This window comes from Diplotaxodon limnothrissa, linkage group LG7 (assembly GCF_057381915.1).
Source record: "Diplotaxodon limnothrissa isolate DT_005_m linkage group LG7, D_limnothrissa_male_GT1.1, whole genome shotgun sequence".
Lineage (NCBI taxonomy): Eukaryota > Metazoa > Chordata > Actinopteri > Cichliformes > Cichlidae > Diplotaxodon > Diplotaxodon limnothrissa.
The window spans coordinates 43,157,995-43,171,243 of NC_140602.1; the positions used below are offsets into that span (position 1 = coordinate 43,157,995).

At 40.2% G+C, this 13,249-nt stretch overlaps 1 protein-coding gene across 1 annotated transcript in view; it reads right to left on the reverse strand.

Annotated features, from left to right (window-relative positions):
• The window catches only part of LOC146628845 (transmembrane protein 132C), a 139,567-nt gene that overhangs the window by 79,753 nt on the left and 46,565 nt on the right, over positions 1-13,249 (reverse strand). The window lies entirely within an intron of this gene.

Below are 13,249 nucleotides of genomic sequence, written 5' to 3' on the forward strand. Positions count from 1 at the left end.
CTTCCAGTTCTTTTACAACATGCCAACCCGCTCTTTTTCAAACCTTTGGCACAAATGTAGCCGTACGTATCAAGTAGAAAAGGAAGCAGAAGAGGAAGATAGATGGCACGTGAAAGCTGCTCTAAAGTAAAACACCGGAGAACAAAAAGAAAAAAAAGTGAAAGTGAAAAGGAACATTTTCATTCACTAAAATTTCAGCGCTGGGTAATTTTCCCCCTACATCAAAATAATTGAAGACTGTCCTCATTCTGCATCTTTGAAAGACTTGTAAAGGAAGAAAAAAACATGAACGTTAACGGGGGGAGATGACATGACATTCTGTGAAGCAGTGCTTAGAAGAGAACAGTCATTACATCTTCCATGTTCAACCAGTCTCCTTTGATCTTATCATGGTCGCTGCTGCGGTAATAACTGGCCTTGTGTTGGTCGCTGCCTCTGACGAGCAAAGATAAAGGCCGCTGGTGTGGAAGGCGCAGGCAATAACTAGGAGGAGACAGCTGATTGCTGTCTGCCCCCCTGTATCCAAGTTGTCACCTTAGCCACAGCACAGTAATTACCACAAACTTGCAAGCAGATGTAGCACTGACAGAGAACTACAAAAGGACCAATAATCAACTAATTTCATGCAGCATTCTGTATGCTGCATTGATCACATCTCAAACTCCAATTTCACAGAATAAATGCACTGCATTTTCCTTCTTTTCCACATCAGTTTCTAGCTGGTGCAAAATGAACTTGAACAACAAGTTGATTTGTCTGTTTATGCTGATACCTGCATTTACAGGGGGCGGTTGGCCAAACTTAACTTTTACAATATGCTCTGCATTTCAGAGTAAATGATCAGTTAATCAATACGTTGTAGTTGATGAATTACACTCCACTACAGTGTCGATGTGCTCTGTGTTCTTTCTTTCTTACTATAATATTCTATTTTTCCTGAAATTCATCCACTCTTTGACGTAAAAAACAAAGCATCTCCTATAGGGTCGGAGCAGGGGGCTGAATTAAGAAATGGCATGTTGTAAATGAGATTTGGTTTGGCTAATGTGATTTCTGGGGGAGGGAGGACAAACGGGGGGGAGGCAATAAAGGAAAGCAATTTGAAGGGAGCTCTCCTTTCACATGCATCAGCACATGAAGCTGCCTCATTAATTCCATGAAACCGTGCATCAGTGGGATGAGTATTTACAGATGAGATGAGGTTGTCAGAAAAGACAGGTTTCAACTCCACCCAACTGAGGCTCAGAAATGACACACCAGAATGGCCATAGTCCAAATAACATGTCAGCACACCTTCCACTCTTACATCCATCTTGCATACTGAAAGAAATACCTATGTGCATTAATATTAATGCACTTTACACAGCAGGAAATTGAACAGGATACAAAAACACATTGCAAACATCCTGTAAGATCAGGTGTTGTACGTTACGTATTTCAATCTGGTAATTGCCCTGGATGATTAGGTAAGGAATTGCCAGCTATTGTGGATAACTATTGTGGCTTTGGGGCTTGGGGAAGTATGCCCGTTTCAAATATTATTGGAATTCATCTAATATTTCACTCAAAAACAGAAATCTAATAGTGGTGCTGCAGAAAGTCATTAAGAATTCTCCTTTGAGCTCAACTGCACCAAATGTCATGACAATCTAGCCTACAGTTGTTGAGACTTTTCACTCTGCTGGACCAAACTGGGTGGCAGACAATCAAACCAACACACTGAATAAAATATACATGCATGCATTTATGTTTTCAGATGCCAGCAGTTCCAGCTTAGCGGCCCCACCAGTAAAGGCTGAATCACCTTCATACACTATTAGGGCCACTTTCTACTAGAGATGGCACGATACCACTTTTTTATGTCCGATACCGATACCGATATCATAAATTTGGATATCTGCCGATACCGATATGAATCCGATATAGTGTTTTTTAACCAACAAAACTGTTTTTTAAAATATCTTGCTGCATTTTGCAAGTCTGCAAGTTCATACTCAAGTTTAAAACAACAACTACACTAAAGCTATTCTGTTATACCTGTATACAAAAAAAATATTTCATAGTTCAGCAATACTGATCAATCTAATAAACTTAAACCTACACCATCCTCCCTATTCTGGTATTTTAAAGAGTACTTAGTGTAAATATTAAGCAATCTAACTAATAGGGTTCCAACTCCCAGCAACAACAAAAATAAATAAATAAAAAATAGGGAACCACCCCTCACGCTCCACCTCATGATGCTTAATCGACGTAATCAACCTTAATTTGATGCAGTGCGAAAAAAAATGCACAGAAATCAATTATTTTTCAAGAAATATTAAATAGATTCAACATCTTTCTTCAACAAAATTGCAGACTGCACAGATGGTACCTTCCCAAAGTAAAGAGTACTATAGCTTACTAGGGTATATATATTAGACTTAATAGTCACTATATACAGTAATTGACTTCTATTCATTTTACATCAAATTAAAACTTTGGGTGTCAGATAATTATTTATTAAAAGCTCGACATTTTAAATGAGAATAAGAAAGAAAAGTATGTCTTTGTGCCCCTTTTCCCTGTTCATGCCCTATCGGCCCCCCTGGCTAAACTTTGCTAGATCCGCCCCTGCACAGTTACCAGCCGTCAGCTACGTAGAAAAAGATCCTTGAGTAGAAAGTAATATTAAATAAATTCTAACAACAGCTTATCAAGCTTAAACGTTCTGCTGTTGTTCAGCCGCTGGTTTCCTCTTTCTGGTGCAAAGTGGGCCAAAAACAAACAAGAGAGACGTACTCCCGACAGAAAAGCCGATAAGCTGATCATTAAGCAGTTTCATGATTGAAGTAGCAGCCGGAGAGCGAGAGGCAGTCGCTCGTTAAGCTTAACGCAGGAGTGCTTTACAAACATTCAGAGATGGACTTACACACTTGCTTTACTTCTCTCGGGGATAACTTTGTCGGAGATGAAATGCTGGGTTGCTAGCGAAGCTCCACATGCTATCCAGACCACCGACAGGTCCTGCATGCCACAGCCGCTCTATCACGTGATGCATACTGCTCCGACGTGCTAACGTTCTGAGGTGAGTTACGGCGTGTTGCAAGTTTTGTGAGGTGCTTTCGTGATATTTAATGGATCGGATTACATTTTTTATTTTTCTCCGATATCCGATCCAGTAATTTAGGTCAGTATCGGACCGATACCGATACGTAATATCGGATCGGTCCATCTCTACTTTCTACTCACTGTAGAGCCTGCAACAAAATTGTATATCGTTTTTCATTAACTCTGATTTCCAGTTTATTGTAAGGGATTATACAGGTTTTGCCTCAGTGCAATATAAAAAAAAAAGGGTAAAATAAAAAATAAAGAGGTGCCATTAACTTTAAAAAATAAATAAATAAATACTATTATGAGTACTATTCACGATTTCCTCTTAAGACACAGGGGATCCAGAGAAACATAACAGTGCAAACAGTTAAACATGCCATAATTGACATACAGGTAAAGGCCCCAGGAGACAGACTGGATTAAGCATAAAGCAAACCTGTTTATTGAAGCTGTTTGCAACGTCAAGGCAAAACTAAATCCACACACAGGGCAGAGGGACAGATCACAGACACTCTGACAAGAAAGGTGCAAGTTATTTATACACACAGGGTTAATTAGGGGAAGTGGACACAGGTGGGGAAAACACACATGTGCAAACAGTCAAGGTACTGTGACAAGGAGAAGTAAAACTGAATACAATACATATTCAATTCAATTTTAATTCTAAAGTGCCACCTTACCCCAACAATAAGACAACCCGCTTCAAGCAAAAGCTTGGCCACAGTGGGAAGGAAAAACTCTGTTTTAACAAGGAAAAACCTAGAAAGCAGGCCCAGGGAGGGGCCTGTTAATGAAGTTAATAAATGTGTGAAAATGACATGAGAAACAAATTGTCAAAATAAAATGTGCTGCAGTTTAAAAAATAATAAATATTCCTCTACAGTAGATTCAGGAGAAAACAGCCTTTGGCTTTCCTACAAAGTGCCCCTTTTTAACTCTCATTTGAAGATCTCCATACAGGGAAGAAGGAAACATCCATTTGCTAATATCAGGAGTAGGACTTTAAAGTTTATGACTTAATATATTTGTAAAAATGGAATAACTATGTGTTCACGAACTCCAGATTCAAACTTGTGAATGATTATTTTTTTCTATTCTTTTTTTTTTTAAACACAGGAGTGTGGCTGCTAATCTCTTTCAGCACTTCACAGCAGCTGCCAACAAAGCCAACAAAATGTGAATGTATTTTCTTCTAGAGATGTCCATTATAACTGCAGGATGTTGCAGTTAGCAGCTTCGGTGCTGGAAGTTAACAATTTGAAAGAAGAAGCTGCATAACTAAACTTTGTCACGAATTCGAATGTCAACGAACAGGCAACTGTTTGACACACAGCATGAATACTTCTAGGATTTTTGGTGAGCCTCCTGCCACTGTGAACACATTTCACTTCTCTTTTATTTAGTTAACGATAGTTTTGACCCTGAAACAGCTGTGCTTAGTGAGTTCATGAAACGGTGAAGCAGAACGAGATCTGGATGATCTCCTCAAACAGCGTCATCTCTGCTCTTACAGATTGCAAGCGCTAAAAGTCAGTTTCTGATTTGACTGATGTTCGTGCTGTTGACTGTTTCAAGAGCTAAAAATCAGAGGGAGGGGGTTGAATATTTATCCCCGCAGGAGATAAAAAATAATCAAGCAGAGGGAGGGAAATCCCTCTCTCCCTAAGCACACACCCTGGTAATACACAGTTGATGATCACTAACTAGGAGATCTTTTTATTTTAACTGCTGATATTGGGATCGTTGAGAGTTATAAATATCTAGGTGTGGTACTTGACCGTAAACTGTAGTGGCATCATGCTGATGCCACTACTAAAAAAGTTCAACAAAGACTGTTCTTTTTAAGGAAAATGAAATTTTTTAATGTCTCATCTGAGATGTTGTCTTTGTTTTATAGAAGTTTTATTGAATCTGTGATGTCCTTTTGTATCGCTGCCTGGTTTGCTAACTTGACGGTGAAGAATAAGAATCGGTTGGGACTTCTGGTAAAAACTGCTAGCAAAATTTCAGGGCGCTGGCAAGATGGAATTTTGGCCATCTACAATAGAAATGTGCTTAGAAAGGCGCTTTCTATTATTAATTGTTTGAACCACAGTGAGTTTGAGTTGTTGCCGTCCGGCCGCCGTTTTAAAGAGACCCTGGGGGGAAGACTAAAAGACTCGAGTTTTCTTTTATCCCTACGGCATCTTGTCTCCTGAATTCCTGAAGGCTCTGGACATTGTAGGGCTGTCCTGGTTGACACGCCTCAGGGCGTGGAGATCAGGGGCAGTACCCCTGGACTGGCATACCGGGGTGGTGGTCCCCATCTTTAAGAAGGGGACCGGAGGGTGTGTTCCAGCTACAGGGGGATCACACTCCTCAGCCTCCCTGGGAAAGTCTATGCCAGGGTGCTGGAAAGGAGAGTTTGTCCGCTAGTCGAACCTCGGATACAGGAGGAACAATGCGGTTTTTGCCCTGGTTGCAGAACACTGGACCAGCTCTTTATCCTCTCAAGGATACCTGAGGGCGTATGGGAGTTTGCCCAACCAGTCTACATGTGTTTTGTGGACTTAGAGAAGGCATTTGACCGTGTCCCTCGGGGTGTCCTGTGGGACGTGCTACGGGAGTATGGGGTGTCTGACCCATTGCTATGGGCCATTTGATTCCTATACAACCATTGCAAGAGCTTGGTTCGCATTGCCGGCAATAAGTCGGACTCGTTCCCGGTGGGTGATGGGCTCCGCCAGGGATGCCCTTTGTCACCGATTCTGTTCATAATTTTTATGGACAGGATTTCTAGGCGCAGCAAAGTGGCGAAGGGCTTTCACTTTGGTGGCCTCAGAATCTCATCTCTGCTTTTCGCGGATGATGTGGTTCTGTTGGTTTCATCGGGTGATGGCCTCCAGCTCGCACTGGAACGGTTCGCAGCCGAGTGTGAAGCAGCGGGAATGAGGATCAGCACCTCCAAATCTGAGGCCATGGTTCTCTGCCGGAAAAGGGTGGAGTGCCCACTCCGGGTCGGGGATGAGTTCCTGCCCCAAGTGGAGTAGTTCAAGTATTAGTGGTAGGGGCTCAGAGTAGAGCTGCTGCTCTTCCACATCGAAAAGGAGCCAGCTGAGGTGGTTCGGGCATCTGACAAGGATGCCTCATGGGCACCTCCTGGGGTTGGTGTTCCGGGCATGTCCCACTGGGAGGAGGCCCCAGGGCAGACCAAGGACACACTGGAGAGATTATATCTCTCGGCTGGCCTGGGAACGCCTTGGTGTTCCCCTGGACAAGCTAGAGGAGGTGGCTGGGGAGAGGGAGGTCTGGGCGGAAGAAGATGGATGGATGGATGGGTGGAGATGGCATCTTGTCTCCTTAATGGCAAATAACTGTCCTTTGACTTTTTTATCACTATTATTGTCATTATTTTATATTATTGCTCTGTTTATTTTTATCCTGCTGCTAAACTAATTTCCCCTTGTGGGACAATAAAGAAATTAAATTGAATTGAATTATTCATGAATTTTAAAAACATATAAAAAGGAAGAAAAAAAAAGACCATTAATGAAAGACAAGGATCCCAGTAGTAATATAACATCCTCCAGTGGCAGTAGCAAGGAAGATTTCAAAACAAAAGCTTGCTTTGGATACGATAGTCTGATTTTAATCACTCTGACAGGATAGACAGTCACAGGATTTGAGACAGAAAAAATTTAAAATGCAGGAATAATTGCCTTTAATGACCTTTAATAGAGTACACACATACTCATTTAAAACTGAGGCAGGACAGATTTGGAATAAACAAAAAACCCAGGACCCAGAAAATGAGGAACAGCATATTACCTTGAAAGGAAAAGTTCACTTCAAGATAATAATAACTAGACGGCATTTAGCAAATGATTGCACTTTCAGGTATTATATCCTGCTGTCACTCAAAAGCATCCTTTCTTACATGATGTGTAAATGGCCTTTTGATAATAATGGAGGAGAATAGGTTAGGTAGGTGGTGGGGGTGATGTTGAGAGCATAACGGTCTCAACATCAGGGGAGATCTTGGTGTTAAAGGTATGTGAGCAGAAAAACAGATTAGCTGTGAGGATTAAAAAAGAAGGGTGTTGTGTCAGGGTGGGTGAAAAAGGCCAGAGTATGGGGAAAACATCCAGCAGTGGAAAGAAGCTAAAGTGAGAGATAATGGATAAGAAACTGGAATATTATATATATAGCAATGGCATTTGCTGTGTGTTCTGATTATACATTTTCAACCAAAAGAGACAGAAATTTATGTCAGTGCCATTATCAAGAGGCTACCTGAAAGGTTTTGAGCTCTAAGTTATAATAATTTTAGTTTAAATGAAAAGAAAAGGGAGAGAAATTATCCCTTGTATTACCCTTAAGGAGAAAAAAAACAACAACTCCCTTTTAACAGGAAGAAACCCTCAGCAGAACTAGGCTCAGGGAGGGGTGGACATCTGCCACGACCTGTTGGGGTGAGGGGAGCAAGAGAGGACAAAATCATGCTCTGGAAGAGAGCCGGAGATTATTAATAATATAATTGTTTCATCGCAGAACAGGTAAGGGTTTTGATTTTTGTTCTAAGAATGAACACATTAGGGGAAGTCAGCATTAAAAGAAAACTTTTAGTGAATATAAATGAACGTGAGCACAACATTTTTGATTTGAGCTGTGTCACAAAAAGTACCTTTGGTTCCTACATCACCTAACACCTCTTACAAAGGGGTGTTAGGTGATGTAGGGTCACAGCACTTATATATACTTGAAACCAATGAAAGGGAAAAAAATAGATTGCAAATTGCTCTGGTTGGTAAACTCATTGTTAAGCATATTCCAAATTGATTTTAAAGAGGTATTTTAGCTGAATTTAATCTACAAACAGAAGGGTAAAATTGGCCAAATTGCATTTAGGTTATTTAGTCAGCCTGTGTTCCATAATTCTCAAACACCTGCAGCTAAATCCTGTTATGAAATATAAACAGACAAGCTGTTGGGTATAACAGCCTAGATTTTCTTTAGGCTTTTCTCTGTTGCTCTATATCCCTGTCCTCAAAAACGAAATAATCTTCACCAGCACGGGGTAAAATTGAATTAGAAAGTAGCCCCTGACAGCACAACCAGGCTGGGACCTGGACCAATAAATTAGGAGAATGAAACAGGGCTGCACAGGAGCTTTGAGTCAATTAGCTGAAGAGTAGTTGTTGGCGGAGTGTTTTTCGGGGCGAGTGGACACAGGCAGATGTGGAGATAAAGAGAGAGCTAATTCAATTAATGAGTTTGATGCTGTTCCTCCCATTATCAAAGCTAGTTAAAAGTGCTGGTGCGTAGCAATGTTGAGAACTGAGGACAAGATTACCACTATCCAGATAAAGAGTGCACACCAGACAATGCTCATCTCCACCCATGCATGCCGCTGCGTTTCTCTCCATCTCAACCCTTTGTGTCTTTCTCAGCACATCTCTTTTCCCATCTGCTTTTGTCTGTCTTTATCTTTTTCCTTTGAAACATTATGCTCCTCCTCACTGCATCTACACACCCAAACCTCCCTCACCTCAACTCCATACCTCTAGAGTTCTCCATCTGTCTTTGGTGTTCTGCATTTATTCATAAAAAAATGAATCACACATCCTTGAATCGGTCATGCTTATTAATTTTATGTAATGACCTTATCTTGGTTGATAAATTTTCATCAGACAATTTGAAGCACTAATGAGTGAAACATGTTAATTAAGAAAAGCGTGTACAAATAGCCGACAGTTTGCAGGAACTCCTTCCTAGTTTGCAGTGTTTTGGTCCAGCACACCTGTAATTAGGACTTCATAGGGTATGAGACCGCTGCTGAAAGTGTTCACAGGTAGTCTTTCTACCACTGTGGTCCAAGCTTTGATGAGAAATATACCACAAGCAGTAGCAATGTCTCAGCTGTTGAATTGATTAAGCAACTGGTCATGTTCATGTGGCTTTAGTTTACATCTTCTGCCATTACTACAGTAGTTTAAATTTCAATTTGTCAGCACTGTCTTTGCTTTCTTTATGGTAAGTATTAAAAACCAACACAGGTTTGTTTCTGCTGTCTCTTGTAATCATTGTGCATAAAATCAGTTGGTGATCAAATCCATAACCTTTACATTTTGGGACCAAAAGACGTACCAAATACGTCTGTTGGTTCAAAAAATAAATATTTGTTTTGGACTTTAAAACAATTCAGACATGAATGATTGACATCTTTATCTGTTCAAGTGATCAATCGCTCACCTAATCATCTGCATCCATGATGATTAGGTGAAAACTGAAAAGTGCTGAAACTAAAGGCTTAAATGGCCTCTAACTTTACCTTTCTTATTTTCACTTCTTTCTACCATTCCATGTGCGAAAGATACAGGGAAAAAAAAACTACCATGTTTTCGTGAGTTATGCTTCATTTTTTTTTAGTTCTTTGGGTAACTGCTATAGCTCAGGAGATCAGGAGATCAGGAAATCAGGAGATCAGGAAATCAGGTAGCCCTCAGCTGGAAGGCTAGTGACTCCTCCGGTCTGAATGCCAAAATGTTCTCAAGGAATATGAGTGTCCGTTTTAGATAAAGCCCCAGTTTAACAGGTCTAGAAACCAGCTGGCCACCCTCTAGTACCTACGACTGCTAGGGGAAAAAATTTATATTTCCCAAATGGTTTATGAATGGTTGTTCCAAGTGTTAGGTAAAATTGATGACAAAAAAATAGTAGATTGCCACGGTCGGTTGTAGTTACATTGAAGACACCAACCTGTCTACAAACACTTGCCTAATACTTCCTGAGGAGTTGTGAAACTGAAAAGTGCAAGAAACTAAAAACAGAGACCATAAAGTATAAGTTATGCCTATTGTTATATGTTGGCTGTAATGGTTAGACAACTCTTACTTTGAAAGAAAATGTTCTCCATTACACTTTTTCAGTTACACTACTGAACAACGAATAGTTGGCGACTGTTTGCAGACAAGTTGGGGGTCTTCTAACTTGTTGGCATCTTGCTAGCAAATTGTCAACTTTGGCAGTCTGCTAGCCACTAAAGCAATCACAACGAGGTTTTTCCTCTCTGTGTGACCAATTTCAGCTTGTGACAACCAGTAAACAATCGCCAATCATTTGGCCACAACATTTTTCCCCTAGAGGCAGCCAGGAAGGTACCGAACAGTCTCTAGGCATAAACTGGGGTTGCACAAATGTGTCCATCTGCGTATACATTTCTGTTCAGACAGCAAGAAGAAGGGTTTTTACCCATCGCACACATGCTCCCGTGCAGTCCTCCAAAATGCTAACTGATAATTGGCTGACATTGGTTTGATGAGAAAAGGGAAAGGAGTAACAGCAGAATTCAATGGGAATGGTACAGTAGAACTGTGAAAAAACTTAAAAGATCAAAAATTTCAACACAAAAATCACAGACAGTGGCTGCAGTCGACATTTTTCACTGTTGTTAACCCTTGTTTCACTTCAGCTCTTTGTCTGTTATAACGCCGCTCTTCTTCTGATAGACCAACAACAACACAAATAAGATTGACCCACAGACCAGGTGTACCACATGCACTGCCGCCATCTGACAATGAAGCTCTCTGCAGGGACACGGGTCATCCGCAGACTCCCAGTGGACCGCAAATGTGCTACCCTCGCTGAAGGATAAATTCCACTTGAGGCCACACGTACTGTTTGCATAAACTATAGAACTCTGTGAAGCTGGCTTGTACTGTCAAGTGTAGTAGTGTATATAGTGTTCATAGTGTCAAATGTAGTAGTGTATATAAAAATGTAGAGAAGTGCTAAATAAATCCCGAGCCATTTACAATAATTATGAAATTATGAAACAATTATAAGAAAAATTCAAAGGTGGACTTTCATATGTAAATCACACTATCAAAGATATGTAAAACTAATGAATCTTACAATACATATAAAATATGTTTTTAACTTTTCAACTTCTTTTTCCATATGCATTGACCACCTCGTTCTTTACAGAATACGATCCTAAACTAGACAGCATATATATTAGTTATAAGGACGTGTTAGCTGCGAGGGTTAAAAGCTACCAATCTATCAAGGGACAAGGATGATCAGAAGTAATACTTAAAGTGCCACTCAGTAATTTCAAACTGTGGTGGATTGTATTGAGTGCTACTTAATTGAGTAGATGTTGTCTTTCACTAAACACTACCCACATTTGTGCATGTGGCTATACAAGGTCTGCACTACCCAAGAAAATCAGTTTTCACTTGTAGAGGAGAGAAGAGCACAAGATTGCCTTTAGCCAAAATCTTTCTTCATCCATAGCTCATCCCCGAATAACACACAGAGTGTGGTTATGCCTCATATGCAGTAACATCTAACATCTCTTTTGGTCTTTTTTTAATTAAAGGGAAAAGCAGGCAGATGACTGACATATGAAGCTTGGACCTGAGCTCTGGGAACAAACTCTCGCCTTTAAAAGAGAACATGATGAAATAACTGTCAGAGAAGTGTGGCTGACTTCAAATGAGAAGAGGTTAGAAATGTGAGCTGGCCATACCCTCACGAAAGAATCCATGACAGATCAAGAGAAATCACATGGGCAGGAGCACTGAGAAATGAATTTGAGTGAAATTCAGAGAAGCCCCTGAGCGGGGAAAGGAACATTTAATTTAAAAACCCAGGTTTAATACATACAGCAAATCTTAAATATAGGACATCTTAGTACTAATAAAATCATTATTTTCCTGCAGCAAATAGCAAAGGTCCCAAGGTCATGATGGCCTTTGATCCTTGAACAGCTGAATTGATATAATTTACACTCACAATGAGCAGTCCTATCATTCTCAAGTATACTTTTCACTTGTCACACAGCACCATTTAAACAGCATCTGAACAGTGATCAAAATGCACATGGCTTCTATAACTGAGGCAATGAAAAAAGGAAAATTCCCAATGTAATGGCTAAAGACCAAATTCAACCAGCCACATACTTAAACAAATGAGACAAATTGGGTTCTAAAAACATGACTCTTTGAGCAAAGGCCTCAAGAGTGCTATGACTGTAATATGATGAGATAGCACTAATGTTCCAATTTTTGTACAATAAAGGACTGCTGTTTTGGCCCACAGTGCAATCCATAGAGAAACCATACTATAAAAGCGAGGAAAGAAGATGTAATTAATGCATTATTTCTTTTAAAAATGTAGGAAATGTAGAAATTGTAGCTCATTAAAAATTAAATTCACAAACGCTTACAGCTTAGAGCAATCAATGAGTTTCTTTAATCTCCCCCAAGCTCTCATTATCTCCCTAAGTCACATTATTTTTAATGCAACAAAGAATATGTTATTCTAAATAAAGAAAAAAGGCTATATGTGGGTGGGTATTGACTGAAATGACAAGGAGATCCTTGTGTGTGCAGCGACTGTGTACATGAAAGCGGGCCAACGAGATGATGACACCAAGGGGCGTGACAGTGCAACACCCACAGTGGCCAAAAGCAAATCACCTCCAGTATATCACAGCTTGGTTCTCATCACCATGCAAGGCTTGAAATGTAAAATTCAGGAACATTACCAATCTGGTGCCCTACATGTAGCATATTTTGATCCTTACTTGAGTCATGGGATTGTGAAGCAAGCACAGGATTTCAGACACACAAATTTGAAATATGTGTCACAAGGGTTTTCCTTTTCATATTTGATGTTTGTGCAAATGTACAGGATACTAAAAACTTCCAATTTTCAATTTGCTTTAATGCTGGATTTCAGGAACTTACTACACTGCTGCTGTAGATTATAGCTGAAGGAATGAGGTCATGTTGTAGCAGACAGAAGCTTGATCCCTATGGCTGCCATTTGAAAAGAAGCCTAGCCAGTTAAATAGGGTAGGAAATAGGGGATACAAACACATGCAAACACTGCTTCCAGTAAAACCTATCTGACATAAGGTTGCGTTCACGGGATAAAAATTAGACTTTGCGTTTTCCTCCATTGAGTTCGACGGATGATCCAGGACTGATCCAATATTTGGATTGGTACACAGTATAATCTCACGATATAGTAGGTCAGATTATGGCAGATTGGTGGACCTGATGGAGAAAGGGTTACACTGATTAACACTGGTGCTATCATTGCTCCAAGCATTGGGCACATACAAATGCAGTGCAATGAGTAGTCAATTGGCTTTTCGTCAAAA